Raw genomic sequence first — 24,420 nt, forward strand, 5'->3', positions numbered from 1 at the left:
AAACATAGTCGCTGGGAGGACAGAGGAATGACACTTGGGCCAAAATCCGACGAATGGAAAATCAACAGAAAGCTGGGGGTGCTGCTGCTGCCAAGCATTTCTCCTCAATCACAGACTGTTCCAGGCAGGTTATACATGAGATGATAATAATGATAATAATCATAATAGTATTATATATTAAAAATAATATTAAAAATACATTATATTTATATTGGATTTTCAGGGGCCTTTTCATAGATGGGCAGGGTGTTGGCCTCTCGGATGTGGTAGGCGAGGGTGTTCCAGAGGGACGGGACAGCAGCTGCAAAGGCCCTGTTGCCCCTGGTTTGGCGCTTGGTCCGGATGGTTTGCAGCAGGTTGGTGTCTGCAGATCAGTGTGTGTGTGTGTGTGTGTGTGTGTGTGTGTGTGTGTGTGTGTGTGTGTGTGTGTGTGTGTGTGTGTGTGTGTGTGTGTTTGTGTGTTTTGTGTGTGTGTGTGTGTGTGTGTGTGTGTGTGTAGAATTTTGAAATGGATCCGGTGTTCAACACCAGGAGCCAGTGGACGTCTTGGAGGACAGGTGTGATGTGGTCTCTGCTCTCTCAGTGCCAGTGAGCATGCTGGCGGCAGAGTTTTAGACATATTGGAGTTTATGGATCTTGTTGGGTGAACCATAGAGGATGCTATTGCAGTAGTCAAGTCTGGAGGTTATGAGGGCATGGATAAGTTTTTCGGCAGCGGCAGAGGGCAGGGAGGGCCGGAGGCGGGCAATGTCTTTGAGGTAGAAGAAGGCGAATTTTGTAAACTGGTTAACATGTGGTAGGAACAAAAGGGTAGGATCAAGGGTGATTCCGAGGTTGTGGACCTAGGTGGAGGGGGTGACGATGTAGCCGTCGATGTTGAGTAAGAAGGGTCAGTGTCAGGATTTCAGATTAATTGCAGTTCAGTTTGAGGAAGTTCTGTTGCATCCACGACTTAATGTCTGCAAGGGAGGTGATAAGGGTAGAGTGAGTGGCTGGGATGATGGTTTTGGAGGAAGAAAGAGTTGAGTGTTGTCGTCGTAGCATTTGAAAAGGTGGCCATGACGGCAGAGGATCTGTCCCAAAGGAAGGATGTATACAGGATGAAGAGAAGGGAACCAAACACTGAACCCTGTAGGACTCTGTGGATGACTGGGGCAGATTTGCAGTTGTTAATGGAGATGTATTTATGTCTTTCAAAGAGGTTTGAGTGAAACCAGGATAGTGCGGTGCCAATTAAGCCGACGTGCTGGAGCCGTGTGAGTAGGATGGAATGGTTGGTGGTGTTGAAAGTGTCTGTAATACATTCACTCAGGACTTGTTATTTAGGGATTTTGTGTTGAAGAGTGCGAATTTGAGATGTGGTTAATTCTGAGTTGGCTGGTTTGCTTTGGCCAGGGGTCGTAGGTAGGTAGAGTGCACGTGTTGATGATTCAATAGAGCTGTGACTTAGCCTGCATGACCGTATGGTTGGGATGAAATGTTCCGACCCCGAGTGAAGAAAGTTTTGCCAGGATCCTCTGTGGATGTAACTGGGTCAACGCAACAGCTGAAGGTTCATGATGGGTGTCATGCACAGAGGTGGAGCGGTGAGGATGCAAAGTTTGAGGAGTTGAGAGGTGGAGAATCTTAGCATCATGAAAGCTGGGGAGGATGCTTGGCACAGTGGTAACTGCCTAGCTGCTGGCTAACTGAGAGACGGCGGCCGCAGCCAACAGGGGCTAACCGCACAGAGACAGCTGAGATGCTGTCCGGAACAAAACTCATAGGGTGATCAAGCAGTGGATTTTAGTGCTGTGCTAGTTGCTAGCTAGCTAAAGAGGCAACGTCCCAGCCAACAAAGTGCTGAACGCACTGGGGCAGCAAGGGGCTGCCCGGAGAAGAGCTCTCAGTAGAAGTGGCAGTGCTGGCCAGAGATGGAGAGATTCGGCAGTGGGAACTGTTGGCAGAGCCTCAAGCAGCAGCAGCAGCAGAAGCAGCAGGAGTAGCTGCTACAATTAGCTGAGGCGGCAGGTGGAAGGAGGTAATATAGCTGCTTACATCCAGCGAAACAGCAATCGTGCAGGGAATGTTTCCAGGCAGATAACAAGGTCGACAGCAAATCTAGCTAGCCAGAACCCAAAACTAAAAACAAGTTTCCAAAAAAGTAGCAGAAGCCAAAACAATGTCAAGTTAAAGGTCCCATGGCATGAACATTTCACTTTATGATTTTTTTTAACATTAATATGAGTTCCCCCAGCCTGCCTATGGTCCCCCAGTGGCTAGAAATGGTGATAGGTGTAAACCGAGCCCTGGGTATCCTGCTCTGCCTTTGAGAAAATGAAAGCTCAGATGGGCCGATCTGGAATCTACTCCTTATGAGGTCATAAGGAGCAAGGTTACCTCCCCTTTCTCTGCTTCACCCATGAGAAAGAGAGAGACATCATGGCTTGCAAACAAGCAAAGTGGCAGTTGGTCAAAGCCACACCCCCACCCTCCACCTTGCCCCCCCTCTCTCCTCTTCAATAGCATTTAAAGCTACAGACACAGAAATGGCACATTCTGAGGAAAGCTCATTATGGGACTGGCTCTAGTGGCTGTAATTGTGCACCAAGGCTGAATTTCGGGAAAGAGACTTCAGATACAGTATTAGGGGACCACTGAGGCCTATATAAAAGCATCCAAAAAGCAGCATGTCATGGGACCTTTAAGAAGCAGTGAATACAATGACAGCTCCCCGTGCACTAGAACAGTGGTTCCCAACCTGGGGTCCGGGCACCCCCAGGGGGGGCGTTAAAGATCACAGGGGGGGCGCGAGTCTTTATCTGGTTTGAGGTTGAGGTAAAAAAAAAAATATTTGCACATGTTAAATAAATTATGATAATACACTAGAATATATAATGTATACAAAAGTCTGTATGAAAACTATATATTTTGTTGTATCCTCGTTTTTCCTGCCTCCAAGGCATCACTATTTTATGAACGAAACATGGCGGAGAAACGTAACAGTGCTGATAACTCCTCTGTATCAAAAAAGAAAGTAAGGCTCTATCTCGAGAGTTACCTCAACTTCGGTTTCGGGGGGGGCTCAGCTTTTCTTAGACATGAGTAGGGGGGGTGCCAAGGAAAAAAGGTTGGGAACCACTGCACTATAAGATGTTAAAGAAACAGGATACGCCATGTTAATTAGTGATGTGTAATTGATACACTACTGTTTTTTTTAGTTCAGTTTATTTTATGAAAGGGGACAGTGCAAATGAATAAAACACATGATTTCCCATGGGTTAAAAAAGCCAGAATTAGCCAAAAGGCTATTTTTCATCTGTAGTCCCCTGCCCTCGATGTTAAAAAAGGCTTTTTAAAATACAGAGACAAAAGGGAAGACAACACAGAACTTAGCACAAGACACAACACAAAAGCAGAAAGATATACAATAAAACAAAAAAAATTAAATAAAAATTAGAATAGACACAGCCGTTAAGAACAATAAAAGCAGTATTAAACTAGGAGGTTTGGGATTGAATTCCACTCTCTTGACCCTCTGATGGACCAGGCTGACTGACTAAAAGAACTTTAATAACACAGTCTCCTCTTGAGGATTCCCTTGTGACTCGAACAGTATCTGATCTTCTGTTGATGTAGGCAACAAGTGGCGGTGGAGCTAGGTTGTGAGTGACTTTATATACCAAGCATACGTTTACATATTTCATTAGGTCTTCCCAGCTTAAAAGATGGTACTTCTTTAAAATTAAGCAGTGATGGAAACGCTTAGTTTGCTAGTATTATAGTTTCGCTTAGAGTGGTTTCAGTGTGCTGTGGTTGGCCTGGGACCAGCTTGTCAAACAATAATTCAGATGGGTGAAAATCATAGAATGTAAAAACATTTTGGCAGCCTCTGTAGACATGTGATTTCTGATGGAACAAAAATTAGCAATATTTAAAGGGGTGATAGAATGATTATATAGGGTATTTTACACTGTTCCTTAAGGTCTCCTAATGGGGTATGTAACATTGGTTGGGCTGAAAATTGCCCGAATGATATTTTATTAGGCCCTTAACTACCCTGTGAATATGGCTCTATTTGGAACAAGAGCTTTTCTTCCAAATATGGTATGCTGATGAATATTCAGAATGAGCTACGCGCTGATTGGTTTGAGCAAACTACATAGAAACACATGGGAGACTCTCATATTTCAGACACTGCAAAGTTATACATTGTTTATCGGGCTATTTCGTTATTAAATTCACTTCTGATATTTTTTTAAGCGAGAAATCAACTATATAAAGCTAAATATGGCTCAAATATGGGCGTTTTACGAAAATTGATGGCTAATTGCAAATTTGGTAAGACTGTGTGTCGGAGTTCAGCCGGCCGGTGCTGCCTCTTCGCCCCGCCTGCCTTCCTTCACAGACCCCGGCCTGCTATGAGGTACTTGGAGCTCGGTCACGGCTGCAGCCCACAGCAGGGACTACCAACACCGCTGCCCTGACAGAGCTCCAGGGCCTTCAACTCCCCTCTTCCTGCTAGCTAAATGGCCTGTTGTGTGAGAGTGAGGGCCCGCAGCGAGCTTGTTACACCAGCAATCTGTTACCACATGTTACACAGTACCACTTATACAAAATCTAATTAAAGGTCTTATAAATCTAACAACGGTGTCCAATTTCAAGTTAATGAATATTTGTGAAGACAAAGTGTTTTGTTAGCTGTGACTGTCCCTTCAATCCTAGCTATGTGTAGCTACAAACCACGGATAGTTAGCTTCCTTTTCGCCTTTAATTCGATTATATTTACAGTTTGAATTCTCGCCACGCCACTTACACAACATCTAACTATATGTCTTATAAACGCAACAACGGTGTCCGATTTCAATTTAATGAATATTTGTGAAAACTAGGGTGTGTTTCGTTCGCGACTGTCCCTTCAATCCTAGCTATGTGTAGCTACAAACCACGGATAGTTAGCTTCCTTTTCGCTTTAATTCGATTATATTTAGAGTTTGAATTTTACACGCCACTTACACAACATCTAAATATATGTCTTATAAAGCTAACAACGGTGTCCGATTTCAATTTAATGAATATTTGTGAAAACTAGGTGTTCCGTTAGCTGCGACTGTCCCTTCAATCTTAGCTATGTGTAGCTACAAACCACGGATAGTTAGCTAGCTTCCTTTCGCCTTAATTCGATTATATTTACAGTTTGAATTTCGGTCACGCCACTATACACAAAATCTAACTATATGTCTTATAAAGCTAACAACGGTGTCCGATTTCAAGTTAATGAATATTTGTGAAGACTAGGTGTTTCGTTAGCTGTGACTGTCCCTTCAATCCTAGCTACAAATCACGGATAGTTAGCTTCCTTTTCGCCTTAATTTGAGTATATTTACAGTTTGAATTTCGTCACGCCACTTATACAACATCTCCCTAAAGGTTTTATAAAGCTAACAACGGTGTCCGATTTCAAGATAATGAATATTTGTGAATTCCGAGAGAAATTCTAAGAGGAGGCTAGCTAGCTCTCATTGATAGAGCTACATCCAGCCCGCAGGCTATATCAATAAGACTTCGCGGACAAGCGGTGTTTATTTCCCCAATAGTTTGTTTAAATAACTTAACACATTATAATTACACACATTAAAAGATTAACTGGAACCTGTGGTAACAGATTGCTGGCGTAACAAGCTCGCTGACCGTGCTCTCACCACACACACCGCATAGCATTAGTAGCAGGAAGAGGGGAGCTGCAAGCCCTGGAGCTCTGTCAGAGCACCAGCGTTTAGTAGTCCATTATCCAAAAACCGGTGACTTTGCGCGGGTATGGAGTGCTGTGGGCTGCCAGTCGTGAAGGAGCTCCAAGTACCTCAGAGCAGGCCGGGGTGTGTGAAGGAAGGCAGGTCGGGCGGCGAGGCAGCAACACAGGCAGCACCGGCAGCTGAATTCCGACACACAGTTGGACAAAATTTGCAATTAGCCATCCATTTTCGTAAAGTGGCCCATATTTGAGCCTTACATAGTTGATTTCTTGCATAAAAAAGTTTCAGAAGTGAATTTTGTAATGGAATAGCAGAGATATGCGCGACCTAGATTCTGAAGACTACCTGATCTCAGGTCAGTTGTGTAGCCTATGTAAATGTTGGGGCGTGACCGTTCTCTTAATACACCCATGGGCTGACAAAGGTTCCGGTTTTTGGGAGGTTGACGTCAACTTCCAGCTTTGTTGGGATTCGCCCGTTTTCAGCGGCAGTTTCAAAATATGAAATTTTCATAGTAAAGGGGTGTCAGTGGGACTTTGAGCTTCTATGTATGTCCTATTTACCCACCGAACTGTCGTTATTCAACTATGACAGGGTAAAATCGGTTTTGCATTCTATCACCCCTTTAACTTGATTGTTTTTTCACATGTGACTTAAAGGAGAGGTTCGTGTAAATTAGCACCCCAAGATATTTAAATTCACTCACAACCTGTAATTTTGCACCCTCAACCATTATGTGATGATCACTTGTGGATCTATTGGTTTTGCAAAAGAACATGCTAACTGTTTTAGAGACATTTAGTTGCAGGCAGCACTCTTGTAACCATGTTGTAACCTGAGCCATGGATCTAGTGAGCTTAGCTGCAACGTCTGCTTTGGATCTGCCATGTACAAATTAAACAGTATCATCTGCGTACATTATGGTTTCAACCTCAGGACAAACAGTCGTTAATATATATGCTGAACAAGAGCGGACCAAGAATGGATCTTTGTGGGACACCAGTAACTGCACCAACTTCGATCTATGATTATCAATGGAAACTGACTGAGACCTGTTTGTTAAATAAGATTCTACCCATGTCATTGCACCATCACATAAATTAAATTTGGATAACATGGCAAGGAGAACTTTATGATTGACAGTATTTTTGATACTGTCAATCATAAAGTTCTCCTTGCCAAGTCAGCTTTTTAATTTCCTTCACTTCCTTGTTTCTTAACATTATGTGGTGATACTTGTCGTGATTGAATTTTGTTTTGATTACATTTTTTAGAGCAAGATCACGCTTCTTCATGAGTTTGAAAATGTAACAAGGGAGTTATTTTTGGCCCTATGTTTAATCTTATGGGTACATTTTGAGATAATTTCCTGTATTTTGCTTGAAAATGTTAGACAATCTTGTTCCAGATTATTCTGGAATATCAACTCATTCCAATTTACCTGTTGGATTGAGGTTTGGAAATTATTTTGCTCATTCCTTGGAATTCTATAAGATTCTGTTGCAACCAAGAGTTTAAATCGTTTGTTGTTTAGCTTCCTGGACACTGTAATCAAGTTATGATAAGACAGTCCTGTTAGCATATTAAACGATTTTAAGATTCTCTCAGGTCTATTGCTAAAAACTAAATCAATTTGTGTACTGGTGGAATTAGTTATTCTTATGGGCCCTTGGATTAGCCGAGTGAAATCAATCCCATCCATAACCTTTTTCAGATTTTTCCTATTTTGTTTATCCTCCCAGTTTATATTTAGGTCACCCATGATGATTACCTCTTTCTTAAAGTTGCATTCTTTCAACACATTATCAAGTTTTTCATAAAAATCAATTTTTGATGAAGGGGGTCTGTAAATAGCTATGAGGACAAATGACATTTGTGACGACAAAGTTACATTTAGACCAAGAAATTCCAGTCCATTTTCATTTGATACATGGATTTCATGACCATTAAAATATTTTTGACATATATAATAACCCCCCCCTCCCTTTGAGCCCAATCTGTCCCTTCTCTAGATATTATAAACTGGTACTGATACAACTGCTGAGGGTGAATATTCATGTAGCCAGGTTTCTGACAGGCAGGGAAAATCAAGATTAGATTCAATAAGAAGATGTTGGACTTGGTCACTTTTCAACTTGATGCTGCGTATGTTTAGATGTCCACATAATATACCTTTTGGCTTTGCTTTAGGATCCTAGATCCTAGTTATTAACTGTCTGAAACACTTTCCTTTTCCGTTTTTTTTGTGATTGCTGGATTTAGCAGTTTCCTGTGGCATCTGTTGACAGTCATACAGATTCAATTAAATTTTATTTATAGTATCAAATCATAACAAGAGTTATCTCAGGACACTTTACAGATAGAGTAGGTCTAGACCACACTCTATAAAGACCCAACAATTTCAGTAATTCTCCCAAGAGCAAGTATTTAGTGCGACGGTGGCGAGGAAAAACTTATTTTAGGAAGAAACCTCGGTGATGAGAAAAACTTCCTTTTAGGGAGAAACCTCGGACAGACCCAGGCTCTTGGTAGGCGGTGTCCGACGGTGCCGGTTTGGGGGTGTGATGAACAGTGGCAATAATAGTCACAATAAAGATAATGGAACAATGACCAGAAATAGTAGCTGTAGTAGTCCATGGCATAGTAGGGCGCTGCTCATTAGTTTCTATGTTGATTGATCAGTCATCTATGGCGCGGCTCTCATCATTTTGTGGCATTGTTATAGAAACAGGCATTATCTTGTTACTTGCTGTGGACGGGATGTGACTGTGGTTTGTTGTCATCGCAGCTGCACCATCCACTGGCAGCTCTGGAAACATGCCAGCCTCCAGCCACCGCGCTGGCGCAGCGCTGCTCCACACAGCCACCTGTGGTTGCCACCCGATTTCACATGCCGACACTCCAGATTCCCGACCTACTAACAAACGGAGCATTCCACACTGGGCTCCCACAGCACCGGAACAGCATTGACAACCAGCCAGGTTAGTTTGCCCGTTATCCGATATTGACACGCTGTTGAAGGAGCGTGTCAAGAAGAGTGTGGTTTTGCACCTGGCTGTAACTTCTCAGGTAGAAGTTCTTTCTTCTATCATTTCCGTGGAATAGCAGCAGTTCTAGCCATTTGTATGAACTGGGCCGGGGCATTGATGAATATCTCCGGATAATAAGAGACAGATCACGCTGATCAGCGTGTGGTTTCGCTGGAGTTTTACCACAGGGGGTTTGAAATGTTTGTTAAGACGGCCAGGTCTTTAAGGATCAGTTTGCTGGTTAAAAGGATCAGGATCCGCTTTAGCACTCGAAAAATGCATCAAGCACTGGCCATCTGGTTTTAAAATAATTACCAGAAATACAGTACATATACCTGGAGAGCCACAAGCACACCTTTACCACCTGCAGCCATTTTTGCTTAAGCAGTTGTGTGTAGGTTCGATCTTTAAATACTCGGCTGATTTAGATACAGAGTCATGCCTGGAGGGGCAATTTGGAATCCAACTTTACATTCTGTAGGAGTGGAAGTCAATATTCCCACACCTCACAGGGCTTTGAAAAGGGGAATTGGTGAGAAATGTTGTCAAATAGATAATCAGTCTAGATGAAGTTGGCCTCAAATGCCTCTCTGCCAGCTGAGATAGGAATCCACAAACTGTATCTGCCATAAAAGATAAGGGGGAATCTCATCTTGTCCCCATCTTCTTTCTCACAAACCTGCCACCGGCACCCATTTTTCTCTTAGTCTTGCTCTCTTTCCTTCACACTCTTCCTTCCAGGGAGCAGCTTTCTCAATCTGTAGCCCGCTGCATCGACACGTCAGCATTTGAAACAAAGAACACCGCATTACGTGGTGGTGGCACGTAATGTGTTAAATGAACTACTTGGTTAGGTTTAGGAAAAGATCATGGTTTTGGTTGAAGTAAGAATGGTTGTTACGTAACTTAAGTTGCGTACGTAAGTTAGTAAGGGTAATTTCAATAATTTTCAACCTGGACCTTTTGTCCCATGCATTTGAGTTTAAGTGACTAATCTTTGAAATTGGTCGGTTGGTGCATCCATCACATATAGATCACACCTACTCTCACGTGAAAGACAACCAAGAGTAGGAATGACAGCCATCTGTTTGCTGTCACACGGAACAGATCCCACCGGTGCATTACAACACGTGCGGACATAAACAGGGATGTAGTGGAGGCTAAACGCATGTAAACTCCGTTTACGCACCTCCCGAAATTCGGAAATAGCGTTTACCCACCTCTAAATTGTGTTTATGCACCTCTAAATAGCGTTTATCCACCTCTAAATAGCCTATCGTTCCTAAGCCATTCTAAATTAAGCTTATGTCATTTTAGTTTCATATTGTTCGTTATTAGTTTCATTGGTTGTTAAACCTAAAACGAAGTCTATCCATATTGCGCTGCATTATGGGACTGTCAGTGTTGACCAATTTCTTGCGTCTCCAGCAGGAAGCAGCAGACTGCATCAAAGATTTGTCAGTCATGGCCGGATTAGCTCAGTTGGTAGAGCAGGCACATATATGTAGAGGTTTACTCCTTGATGCAGCAGCCTTGATGCAGTTCGACTCCTACCTATGGCCCTTTGCTGCATGTCATTCCCCTTCTCTCTCCACTTTCATGTCTTCAGTTGTCCTGTCAAAATAAAGGCCTAAAATGCCCAGAAAATAATCTTAAAAAAAAAGATTATTCAGTCACTAGCCTACACTATATTGCGTCTCATGTAATGAATGGATTTTAAAAATGGATATCTGCCAGTTTTTTAAGCACCGTCAAGACAGCAGCCCTCCTCCTGATGCCAGCAAACAGCCTCGGCTACAAGCCCAAAGTGAGCGAGCTCAGAAAACATCACTAAACTTCCTGTTTTTGAGGTTAATTTGGTTCATGGTAGATTCATGCCACTGACTCAACAAGCCACGGCGTTGATTAGGTTACCCCTTTCAGATACGAAGTTGCAAGTCGTCTCTATCTTTTCCCATTAGCCCATGTTACAATTGTTAACAAGTACAATTCAGGATATATTGTCAGATAAATAACTGTGTGTAATTTCATGCATTCTCTGGAATTTAAGCCACTGAAAGTTAGTGACAACAAGCTCCCTTTGCTTGTCAGGTATTTAATGTTATAATAACACGTTTGCGGTGTAGCCTGAAATAGAGTTTAATTTATCATAATTAGCTCACCAATAAAACACAATCTAGAGTACAATGTCTTCACAACTAATTTATGCGACATGGCTTCAAATCCCAGACATAATAAAGAAATAACTGGGCTAGTTTACTCTGACTGGCTACCATTTGAAATGATTGACTGGGGAGTCCCCCCTCCCCCTTGCCCTTCTCGAAATGGTACTGGCACAGAGACAGTATTAAGTCAATTAACTTAAAGTTGTAGATAGGCTATAGCATTCAGACTGGATACCTAAACATTGAATGCATGCTAAATAATTTATTTTAATGGTTTGTCTGAAAGGGTTAACCTATAGGCCTTATAATGTGACCGGCTACCTGACAGGAAGTGGTGTGCTAAGCTGTCTTTTCTCCATTTTAACTTCATTTTACAGACAGAGGTGAGATAGACAATGATGCAGAGAGCACAGAGAGAGGAGATATAGAGAGGAGGGAGATAGAGAAAGGAGATGAGGAAAGAGGAGGAAAAGAGGTAAGACAAACAGAGAATGAAGAAACAGAGACAGGACAATACGAGAGAGAATTAATGTATGAATTGAATAGTGATTGTGTGACCTATGAGGGAACAACCAGTGATACCCTTGGTACCATCAAATGATAGCCTATAGTGATGTCATCAGGATACACATACACCGGTAGGCCGTGGCCCACCTTACCGCTGACCGTGTCATGGTCCACCTGATCACAGAATTTAGTTTACCCACCTCTTTTTTACCACTACACCCAGGGACGGACTGACAATCTGTGCGTTCGGGAAAAGTCCAGAACGGCCGTCCAACCGACAGCCGTCAGCACAAAAAAGTCTAATAAAGCGATATTAACAGCCAACAGCAGGGGGCGCTAATACGATCACTTATATGCTACGTGTAAAAAAAAAAAAAAACTGAGGAAGAAGAGTAGGCCTACTGCAGGCATGGATGTATTAAGACTGCAGAAATCAAATCGCTGGGAGATCGGGCTGGGTTTACCCAGTCTATAGGCCTACGTCATTAGACGTGACAATGGCTTGTGGAAAACGTAAGGAGAAAGGTGGATGGGAAAAATTCAAAGAAAAGAGGGCAGCAAAATGCAAAAAGCTCACAGAGAGACATGATGAGGGAAAGGCAGCAGAGATAATTTCACATCAGCAAGAGGTACTGGTAAGTGCCAGGAGCAGGACACATTATAATAGGCTGCCTTTATCTCTATCTTAGCGAATTGCATAGTCAGCTATCAACATGGGTGTGTATCATGATTATGAAAATGATCGTGGCATTTAGTGCTGTCAAACTTAACGTGTTTAATAATTTCTGTTAGGTTAATTTGAAACATTAAACACGTTAGAAATGAATCGCGGGTTTACCGCGATTTCACTTGGTTGTATATGAGAGGTTGTAGTGATCTCACTTTTGCTGCTAGGATGAAGACTATGGTATTGAATTAAATGGGAAAACATCAGGCATGCATTGGTACCACTCTAAACGTGCTAACAAACAGGGAAGGGGGCTAAATCATTCACCAAATTTAACCAAAAGTTTAACCAAAAAATCCTAGCTTGCACTTTGTCTGTCTTCCATCAGAGTGCAGTTTTTCCTTGTCTTTCATATTTGCGTTTACTATTGTGGAACCTGGTGGTTGTTTGTGAAAGCTTCACAAACAAAATTGATAGGGCCTAGTCATTTATGGTTCGGAGTAATTTCACCCTATTTGCACCATGACCTAGAGCCAAACAACCCCCCCAGAAGCTTTTTTCACCTGGGTCGAACAGCTTAGTGCAGGTGCTAATGGATCCGAGAGTGTCTCTTGTACATTACTCCACTAATAATGCCCGAAATGATACCAAACTTCTACACTAGTACAAATAGGTTATGTACTCATAAAACAATGGATTGTAAAGTTTGTAACTACACCAGAAGTTTATGTAAATAACACTTGCCTGTTGGCTTCTCATCTCTGCTGCTGCTGCTACTGCTACCGGGCAGTAAGAGTGCTTAGGGCCATCTACAAATTACAACACAGAAAAGAGATGCAACAAAAATATTTATTAATTTAATGATTAAATAAGGTAATGTCTCCAAACTTACCTCAATTATAACTTGTCTCCTGCTAGTTATACTACAGCACTTACTTTAAAAAATAAGTTAAATTAATAAATATTTTTGTTGCATCTTTTTCGGTGTTGTAATTTGTAGACGGCCCTAAGCACTCGTCTTACAGCAGCAACAACAACAGCAGAGAGCAGAAGCCAGCAGGCAAGTGTTATTTACATAAACTTCTGGTGTACTTACAAACTTTCCAATCCATCGTTTTATGAGTACATAACCTATTTGGACTAGTGTAGAAGTTTGGTATCATTTCGGGCATTATTAGTGGGGTAATGTTAAGAGACACTTTGGATCCATTAGCCCCTGTGCTAAGCTATTCAGCTGATAACGCTAACTCGTCCAATGTTCAACCCAGGTGAAAAAAGCTTCTGGGGGGGGGTGTTTGGCTCGAGGTCATGGTGCAAAGGACCCTAGGGTGAAATTACTCCGAACCATCACTTTAAGAATTGCTTAAGGAGCAGAAATTCTCAGGAACACCTGGAAACATTCATGTTAATGGCCACAGAGAAGGCCATCCTCATGTCCCTTGACAATGACCTCATAATACACAGAGTTGCTGAGAATAGTGCCCTTCTCAACTTCCCCAACATTAAATTTGCTTACATTATATTTGAATAGTTATAATTTATAGTATATAGTAACTAACACTCTCAGTGTAGTTTTGGTATAGGCCTACAGAATATCTAATCCCCATGTTCAGGTACAGCAAGTAGCCTACTTTATCTCTGAAAGTGTTGTCGGTAATACTCTGTACTAGTTTGTGTAATTCGGGGTTTCTGTTTTTTTATTTTATTTTCAATGCAGATGTAATGGCATTGTAAATTTTTTTGTTTTTATTTGAAGGCTTCATTAAAAAACACAACCCCAATTATCATCATTGATTTAGAGATATTACTTGCTGCGAATACCTTGTCTGATAGGCTACAGTATTTTGGCATAGTATCAAGACATCCTGGCTAGTGTCTGTCGCGCAGCTAGGGGGTGAATGGCCGGATGATGGGCCTATTTGGGAGAAAGTCCAGGGCTGTTTTTTAGCCGCAGTCCGTCCCTGACTACACCCCTGGACATAAACACCGAATGATGAGCGGAAGAAAAACCTGAAATACAGTTCACTAAAAATGGCCTCAGTAATGAGATTCTTAGTGATGTGTTGGCAGTTCTTCACTGAAGGGAGATCCAGACAAAATGATGCAAAGCTATGAAACATGGTCATGTATATTTCACCATGAGATTGTGTTGAAATTCTTGTAATGTGTTCCTTTAAGAGCTGTAAGGAATAGGAGGGCTCGAGGGCTCCAGAAATAAAATTTGCTTTGGAACAGATGACACACGCTGCAGACTGGACATTTCCCATCCTCCTCACGCTAACCCAATCACCGTGACCACCTTGAAGAGGACAGTTTGGCCATAAGACCCGTTTCTCTTTTTTTCTCCTCCACTCCATCTTCCTCTGTCCCTCCCTCCCTCTTCTTCTTTTAATCCTCCTCCGCTCTCGCACACCGTCTGATTTATATGACCGGGGTGAAGACAATAGCCACTCAGACAGGAGGATGGGAGTTGAGGGGGAGAGATTTCATTGGCGTCACCACTTTCCCAGTCACTTTCCTGGGCTGTGTTAAAGTGGAGTGGATGCGCAAAGGACTGTGACTATAAACAGACAGTGCTGTCCTTGGAGGTCTTTCAGGACAACAGCTGATGGGAGATGACCTTTAACCTCAAAGACAGTGGCCCTGGATGACTGCATGTTATCTGGAGGTGTGTGTTTGTACGAGGGAATAAAAGAAAAAAAGGTTCAGATGAGAAGACAGAGAATGCAAAAGCAATTTGGATTTTTACTTATTTTTAGTTGTCAAACATATTTTAGACTTAAGACTAGTCAAATTAATTATTAATTATTGTTATTATACACGGTGCAGTATGATTATACGGCACGTTTTCTTAAAAAATGTGATGGAATATGCAGGATATTTATGCAATTTTATGCGATGAAATTGCGGGAACTTGTAAAAATTTCGGGAACTTGCAACATCCTGCTTTTCGATGTTCACGTTGCGTAATTACGTCACTTCATAACGTTCCCATGGCAACAGGGGGAAATGGCTGCTCTTGTGTGGAGTAAACGCAACATTTTTTAACTTTCTGCTAAGATATATGTAACTTTTTTGCAACGAAAATGTGTAAAAATATAAAAGCACAAAAAAATAAAGTAACTAAGATTGGTCTCATCTTTTTTAATTTCTTGAAAGACGGGGCGGCCTCTAGCTCTCCCAGTAAGAGCGTTCGCCCCATGTTGGCTGAGTCCTACAGCGGTGCAGGGTTTGAATCCGACCTGCTGCCCTTTGCTGCGTGTCATCCCCCATCTCTCTCCCCCTTTCATATTTATCCACTTTCAAATAAAGGGAAAAGCCCCCAAAAAACAATCTTTAAATTTTATCCCCAGTGTGAAATCATGGTGTTGGATGTTATTAGTATTCAATGTCTAGCCAATAATGTTACAAAAGATCTTCTTAGAGCCTAGGCAATGGCAACAAAGGAATGCCAAACAGAGCAGTAATGGCATGAGGTTTGATAAGGTCCAATAACCAACCTCCGTAAGGGCATTGAAAAGCTCAGTCTAGTAGTTACACAGAGATGTACACAACTACAACATACACATGGTCTGCGGTCCAATTGTCCTTTTTGCTTAGGAAGGTTCCTAATGGAGTGAAATGATGCAGATGTATCTCAGTTGCAGCCATCATAAGAGCTGGGGCACGTTCAATCTCAAAATGGTGTTGCTACAGTTTCCGTGTTGAACGACATGTTTCCTCGGAACGGCGTGCAACGGCCTTGAGATATGTTTTCTCTCGTTTGGTGGCTGTGTCCCAGGTGATACCCAATCAGCAGAGACAAGTCTGTAAATAAAAAAGCAGAGCGCTTGCACAAACAAAAAAGTGTTCAACGCACCCCCGTTTCAGTTTAAAAAATTAATGTGGCTCTGGTGGAATTCTTCCTTTCTTATCTCCTTTAGCAGAGGATACATTGGACCATCCTTTACCAAAGGAAAGGAGATAATGACATCCTAAAATTCCTTTTAAAGGAACATTTAAAGGACAAATCCAGCGTAAAATGAACCTAGGGGTTAATAACGTGTACTGATGAATCCCTGAGGGGCTCAGTATGGACAGGCAAAGCTGCCATTCACACACACACACACACACACACGCAATCACATGCACACACACACACACACACGAATGTGACCAGTTTTATTGCAAACTGCTAATTAGCTTATAACGCTAGTTGTCAGGGCAAGGGTAAAGTAAAAAGAAATCGCTATTTCTATACCACTAAACAAGGCTCAAAATAGCACCACACTTCCATGGTAGCATAATGAGGGTCCCTACAAATAAACCGAAGCATTGAGAACTTTGCAAGCGTACAGACAGTTTATTAAAAAGATAGTTTAGAAAGACAGTACCGTTCAGGTATACAGGGGGCGCCATCTTGGGAAAGCAGTCACGACCAGTCGAACGACGAACGCAGTGCTTGAGCTATGTTACTGGTTACTGGTTGCACGGTTTTCGTTGTTCGACTGGCTGGCAATAAAACTGGTCACATTCAATTAGCATGAAAACAAATCCCAGAGAACAGTCAACTCGGTACACCTGTGTTATTAACCCCTAGGTTAATTTTGCACCGGATTTGTCCTTTAAAGCTACGCAGTGCCTTTCAGCTGTTCATAATCAGAATATTAACCATAACACAGAAGTCTGTCATTCAAGAAAAAGGGGTATGAGACATTTTATTGTTTTGTTAATGTTTGAAACGTAAAGGTCCAGTGTGTAACGTGTTCAGTTGTTCATTATCAAAATCTGTGTTGCCCGTTTGTTACTTGTCCTTTTTCATGAATATTTACCTCCACCATCAATTCCAAGTATTCCTTTTGGCTTGAAATTTTACATTTGCATTTGCATGAACTGGGGTAGACACTCTATATTAATGCGGCATCTTGAAATACGTTAGCCGGTAACGGACATACAGGACATACTGCTCAGCCTTTCACGTTTTCGCTGTCACATGATAAACTCACAGGTGCTGCTAATGCTGCTAATGGGTATCATAGCTTCTTGGCAAGTTTGAAGAAGGAAACATGGAGGACCACACATATTCAAACAAAATTTGTGATGATATGTACAGTAGTACATTTGCAGGCCTAACCGTTCTGCTTATCTTGCATAAATGTAAGTTATTTTCTTACAATCATACTGTTATTCATGTGGATGAATATGTGGACACGAGGGTGAGCTGAGCAACCATTTTCAATGTGACAACCATATTTTTTTATTCACTTCCAATCTTATTTGTGAAACACCTGAAATACAGCTCAAAGTGCTTAACAAAAAGGAAATGATATGCACTAAGTGCTTCACATGAAAATACGATAACTAATGCAAAATGATATGGAGAATAAAACCTACTTGATAATAATTGTACCTTATCGTATTGGATTGTAATAATTGTAATTACCTACACCGAGAGCTTCAAAATAGAGTTTTAGGTTCGGACATGAGTTTAAGTTCATGGTTCGGTAGGCTCGATGTGGCGGTGCAAGGCAGAGGTTAGGCTGTGAGACTATAAGGAATGTATTTCACTCACACATACAAAAGTGTGTGTATGTGTGTGTGTGTGTGTGTGTGTGCATGCGTGTGTGTGTGTGTGTGTGTGTGTGTGTGTGTGTGTGTGTGTGTGTGTGTGTGTGTGTGTGTGTGTGTGTGTGTGTGAGAGAATAGCAGCCCTGCCTGTCCATACTGAGCCCCTCAGGGATAAACAGGTAGAAATATACTCTATTAGTTGAAATGCAACCCTCCAATTTCCACCCCAGGTAGGGAAAAGATACCATCTCTGATTTGAAACCACGGCTTCATTGACTCCACATCCCTCACTTGTGTCTAAGGCAGTGTAAACATTTAATGAAATTACTCTGTTTAATCCCGCGAGTTCCTTAAAAGCGAATCCCTTTTTTACATCGCCAACAGGTGAAGCAGAAACAAAGCGGGCTTGACAGGGGAGGAGAAACAGGAAAGAGAGAGTGGATGAGAAGATAGAAGAGGCTGTAATAGGGAGCTGGGTGCCGTTTGGGAGCTTGGATGTGTGGGTGGGGTGGGGGCCTGACTGTTTAAACGCTCACAGACACCCATGCGTGTCGAGACTGCCAATCCTCTGGGAAATCAGGGCTCAGGAAGCCGTCAGGCTCCCTGGAAAGATCCCCATTTCTAAGGACAAAGCTCTGACAATTTGAAATGTGAAGCGGCCAAACCACCTGACACAACCAAAGGTTTGATATGAGGCTCTAAGGAGACAGACAGGGATGGGAAATGGGCCTCATTTGTTAAATTTTTAGATCACAGTGCTACCTTTCTCCTCCTCCTTCGTCTGTCTTTCTTTCTGCCTTTCTTTCCAGATTCATCATCATTAAGCTACAACTTTTGGAGGTGTCTCGGTATCTCCGTAATGAGAGCAACCCCCTAGATATTATTGATCTATGTCTTCAATTACCTTCCAACTCTCAATTATTAAACACAGTTCCAGCTCCTTTACTTCCAGAAGTTGTTCAAAGGGAAGTGAAGAAGGTTTACTCTCCAATCGTGCCTCTTCCTGGCACAGATGAAGTGTTTCTGTGCTACATGTCTTTTCTGATTGATTCTACACTATAATGCAATCTCTTCAGTCTTGATTTGTAAAGCAAGCGTTTCCAAAGTTATCCCACACTGCCAAGGTGACCAGGTCTCTGCAGTTCATAAACTCTCTGCAGCTCGACTTCCTCTGTGTCTTTAAAAGCAAATTTACTGTATTGCCTGTGGAACAATTTGTATTATTATCAAATTTTACCGAGGCTACGTGACAGAAAGCAGGGCTCTGATCGTAATGTGTGGTTATAATAAAAAGAAAATATGAGCAGGAGTGAGTTGAAGAGCCACCAAATGTCCTAGAGCAGAAAGAGGACATAGTAATGAGACAGTACCCTAATCAAGGGTTTATCAGCATACTTGACTTTATTGGAATCCCCCTGCATGCTAAAGACAAACTAAGTGAACTGTGCACGCTCAATAACGACCCTGCAGCACCAGCATCTCTTCATAAGCAGTCAATCAAAATGTTAAGCCCCAAAGTGGAGGGTGAGTGAGCTCCTCTTCACTCAGCTTTTAGAGGAAGAGCGGAGAAAAACAAGTATGTGCTGCAAATGGCTCTTAGGCATCATTTCTGAAGAATTTGATTTGGCTTGTTTTCATCTCTTTCAATGCCCTGAGGTTTGGTATATCATATAACAAAGTGTTTTTGTGTGCATTGATCAGACTCGCATGCACATGTTAAAAACTACTCTTGCTGATGTTGTTGTCGTCCGCTTTGCTAAAGATACGCGCCAGGTTTATTTTCACGTGAGCTGCCGGGCAGGAAGTGAAACCACGAGACCATCCAGTCAATTTACAAAAAGAAATACCCCCCCCAATACCGTGTACGTCTCTTCTACATGGACGACGTGAGATTCATCTTGGAGGTGTAACAACATGTAACAGACATCACATATATTATAAGGACAACGCCAGAAAAGAGAAGGCATGGAGTTTAATTACATGAGTGGTTGGAGTGGAGTGGATACTAGCTTAATAAACATAGGATTGTTCTGTAAAGTAGGGATAGACCAATAATCGGGCCATTTTTTGGCAGTTTGCGTATCTGCGTATTAAGGCCCTATTAAGACACACCAAGCCGATGGCCACCAACCACCGCCACCTGTGGCATCACCTCTCGTCGGCCCTCGTCACCTTTGTCTGGGCCAAAAATTAGCACTGGAACACACCACACAGACGACGGCCAAGTACCATGTACGTTTTGCACATGCGTACAAGGAAATAACTCCCCATACCAGCAAGCAGCGGTTATCTATTCGTCATACAACAAGGGAAACCAGATACCTTTGCTATGATATCCACAACAAACAGCGTTTGCTCTAGCAGTGGCAGAACCGAACAGAGCCTACGGTCCTTCTGCTTCACTCCCCGCTGGGAAGACAGCGGTACCAGGAGATGGCTAACTGGACTGTGCCTCTCCCGGGCTGTCATCCATTCCCTCACCAAAGAAGTCTCCCTACAGTTGGAGCGGAGTGAACGAACGGCTGGGTGCTGGCTCGTTAGCTAACGTTAGCTTGCTAATTTTACCCACCGAACATGCCTTCATCATACACTGGTTATAGAAAATTTGCCAAACTAAATTGTCACTTATCTGGCGATAGCAATGTGCTTTCCTATGATGTGACAAGAGTATGTGAATTAAACATGAAGTTGTTACATTTTGCTAATTTAGAGGCTGGCCGGCTAGTTTGCTGAGGGGGGGGGGGTTGTTTAGCAGTGCAGAGGGGGCAGAGAGAGAGAGAGAGTCTATTACGGTCTTTATATTAAATATCACGGTATAGGATATTAGTTTATTAACGTTAATTTAATTTGTAATGTGTATGTAGAGATCTTTTATAAGACATGTTATTGTTAGAATAAATATGCCTAAACAAGTAGTAATGTATATCTCGTTGTAGGCAACGTTTGCCATCTTATGGACATAATGTGCAAAAATAATTATTCCGATATAATAGTTCAAACCTGTTTTTGAGAAGCAACATTCAAACATAATTTTTGACAAGTTTTGACAGTTCTTTTTGTATTGGATTAATCAGATGAGATGAAAAATGAAAGGAGCTGGGGCCTGTTTCACAAAACCAGGATAAGGGATTAAGCCGGGATTTCCCAGTTATCCTGGCTCAATTTAGCCTTGACTCGGTTTCACAAAAGCGGAGGCACATAAATCACCATGGAGATTTATTCTGTGCAGCTAGCCTGCTCCTGACCAGGCTAACAGCCAGGATTTATTTAATCCTGGAACCTTTTCTGTTCACCCAGCACTGGTTTTACCCTATTGTTATTATCAGCCTGGATTAAAATACAGCATATTGCTGTTCATTTAAGAAAAGTTATTAGTTAAAGTTGTGACCATTATTTTTTTTATAATTATTCATGTGACAGTCATTGTTACTGTTATATTGCTGTATGAAGACTGATGTTCATATTGTTGTTAGAAGTTTGATGAATATATTATGGCAGTTTTTGAGATGATTAGAAAAGGCTGATAAAATTTAAAATGTGTTTCAAATGAAGTCTGTTACTAAGGGCAATATATACAATGCTGTACATTTCTATAGTTGACCAATTTACCTTGAATTATTTTAGTTGAGAATTAATTTTTTTATTATTCTTTAACAATAAGGATCGTGTTTATTCCTCTTTCATGTGCATTGTATTTGGAATTCTTAGCACACAATTTGTGTTGTCCAGTAAACTGGGACTATAATTTGGGAGGATTGAACAATTTTAAGAACATATTCTTATTGTACAATCCTCCCAAATTATAGTCTTAGTTCACTGGACCAGTAACTATCTAGTGATGTAGGCTACTGTACATTCATATAACAACAGGTAGAGGACAACTCAATGGTTTTTGAACTTTTTTGCTGGGGGGAAATAACTGATGAATATACTCTGTTCCATTCATGTTTACAGTGTGCATGGAATTTATCACTTAATTATCTTTATAGTTTCTAGATTTTAGTCCAATTTCTTCAGTGTCTTTATTTTCTATGTCCATACAGTATATGAGGGAGCAAGGCATATAATATGTAGAGAAAGAAACTCGTCCTCTATAAAAAATAAAAAAAAACGCGAGAAAAACCGTGGCAGATAATAGCGGACCGACTGGATGGACTGAATATCCATTTATGAACTACTGCTCTTAACTGAAACCATTCAATGAGTCACTGTCATTTGCAAAAACTAACAGTTGTATGCTACACTTTGCATTAAAAGCGAGCAGTGGAAGTTAATATGACTTAGGAAATTTATATTTTAGCCCATGAGAGAGAGAGAGAGAGAGAGAGAGAGAGAGAGAGGGAGGGAGGAACAGAGTGAAAGAGATATTTACGCATCATATTTTAGCGTTGTAGAAAATTGATCTTGATGGTAAATTTCAAAGCAAAGAGTACAACTGTTAATTTGTGAAAATGATTAGTAGCCTAATCCTTGAATGGTATGATTATGACGGTTTCAATTCAGAGTGGTTAGTTATGTTTAGGCTGCTTACACATTCAGTCGGTCCGTGATCGTCTGCTGCGCTTTTTCTCGCTGTTTCATTACAGCGGCCGTGTTTCTTTTCTTTTTATACAAATCATGTGTTTCACGTCATCATACTTCCACAAGAAGCTGCTGCTCACTCTGTATAAAGTATGAACAATACGTATTCTCCATTTTGGCATCACTAAATCTGTGATCGACCTCGCGGTCTTTTGAGGAAAGCCGTGGACGCGCATCTATCTGAATTACTTCAGCCTGGCTCGACCTAGTCGCTCCTCCTCAGCCTGGCTTGGCCTTCGTGAAACGCACCAAGCCAGGATGCACAGATTAGACTAGGTCAAGCCTCGCTTTATCAGTTATCCTGGATTTAGATATTCTGCTTTTGTGAAACAGGCCCCTGGTGTGCCAGTCACAGTCGTTTATTTGTTTTCCTCACTCTTGGTTCCAAGCTGAACAGCCAATCACATGAATTGGCCCCAAAAACAGGCCGACGAAGGCCGACGGTGCAGTTTTGCAGCTGCCATTTTCTTTTTTTTTAAACAGGGTTGAGTTAATAAAAAAAATGATGGCCCCTGTTGATGGTAGCTTGGCTATTTAAAAATAGCAGATTTGTTCAGGATGTCCCATGTCATGCTAGTGACGGTTCTCTCTGACCAATCAGTGGTCTGCAGTGTTTCAACTCTACGCTTTAGTATCAGCTCAGCTTAGGGCTGCACGATATTTTGTTTCATCATCTACATCGCGAAGTACGCATGAGCGATAGTCACATCGACATCGAAGAACTTGCAATGTTAACGCTACAACGTTTTTGCTGCATGATAGAAAAGTAAACTTTCACCGTTCTCCTTTTACATGATTGTTACGGGCCGAGCCTTCCCCTTTAAGACAGGTGGCCATGTGGGCAACGTGTGGATGTGATGTAACGTTAGTCCGACGTGAGGGAAGTGAGGCTCTCCGTGTGTAGAAAAGTACCGTAAGCGGAAGCTGCCGCAGACAGTGGTGCACATGCTTTTCCATGGGTAGTGAAGCTACAGTAGTCAGTGGTTTATGTTCGCTGCAAAGAACAAAAAAATTACCTGATAAATGCAACAAGATCACGACTTCTCCCGGCCATTTTTCACCGCAGAGTTGCCAGAAAGCTGCTTCCAGCGAGGCTAAAGCTAATATAGTTAGCCTTAAGAATCAAGGCGTCTGTCCCAACTAACGTTGTTATGATGATCAATTTATCAAACAAACAAAGCAGGCCCCGCTAGTCGACCACAACCTGAAATTTAGAGGAAGCAACGTGTATACATTATTAATACCATTGACTTTCTCCTGGATTGATAGTATTACATGAATACAATGGTGTCATGTCAATCAACCAGTGTATTTAAATACCTCATTTCCCTCTCTAAAATCACTTCAGAAGAGTAGTCACAGGCTTACTTGCTTTGGTGTTTGTTAAGCATTAAAGTTCAACAAAGAATGGTTCACATAAGAGAAGTATATTATTTTCTATGTAAATGCACTCCTCTACAAAATCACCGCAGCATTCAAGAATGATTTATTATTTCCAATATTGTGCAGCCCATGTAAAGCCCATGTACACTACCTTCTCAGCAGCGACAGACAGATGGTGAACAAAGTGGAGCATTTAGCAGCTAAAGAGAGACAGATATTTCCCTCAGGAGTTGGTGGAGTGACTAACTGTACATTCATTGCTCTGTCTCTGTGCTCCCCACAGCCCAGGTCTGTTCGAGGTTTCATCTCATTAAAAGGGGAGTTTTCCTTGCTGCTGTTGCTGATGAGGGAATGTTGAGTCTCTGTAAATTAAAGAGTGTGGCCTAGACCTGTGCTGTGTCTCAAATTGCACACTTCTGTACTTACGCTTGCTCTTTTCATTGTGTGTTCACACTGATGTAGTATGGCCAAATGCAGCACTACGACTAACCGGATGCTGCACTGAAAACGGTCAAAAAGTTGAGTGTGGAACGCTGGACACTACTCGCCCTCAACAGTCGCCATCTTTGCTACGGAGCGGAAGCTACGGGACCACCAACGGATTTTCAAACTTGTGAAAATGGCGGACAAATTTATATGTGTGTTTTTTTCAATAAGTACAACTATACTGTAGTCAGATAGTAAGAAAACAATCCAATGTATTTTTCAGGGTGACAATAGGTGGCAGTAACGCTCTACCCAGCTGCAATTTATCACTATCCTGTCAAAATGTTCATACTACACAAGTGAGTACATAGTGTACACAGTGT

The 24,420-nt window shown here is 41.8% G+C and overlaps 1 long non-coding RNA gene across 1 annotated transcript; it reads left to right on the top strand.

The window, feature by feature from the left end:
- The first annotated feature begins 271 nt into the window (after positions 1 to 271).
- LOC120551780 lies at positions 272 to 24,208 on the top strand. Its single transcript, XR_005637918.1, has 3 exons — positions 272 to 356; positions 8,521 to 8,713; positions 24,074 to 24,208. It is a non-coding gene; the product is annotated as an uncharacterized LOC120551780 (long non-coding RNA).
- The last annotated feature ends 212 nt before the right edge of the window (positions 24,209 to 24,420 follow it).

The sequence above is a fragment of the Perca fluviatilis genome, chromosome 21 (assembly GCF_010015445.1).
Source record: "Perca fluviatilis chromosome 21, GENO_Pfluv_1.0, whole genome shotgun sequence".
Taxonomy (NCBI): Eukaryota; Metazoa; Chordata; class Actinopteri; order Perciformes; family Percidae; genus Perca; species Perca fluviatilis.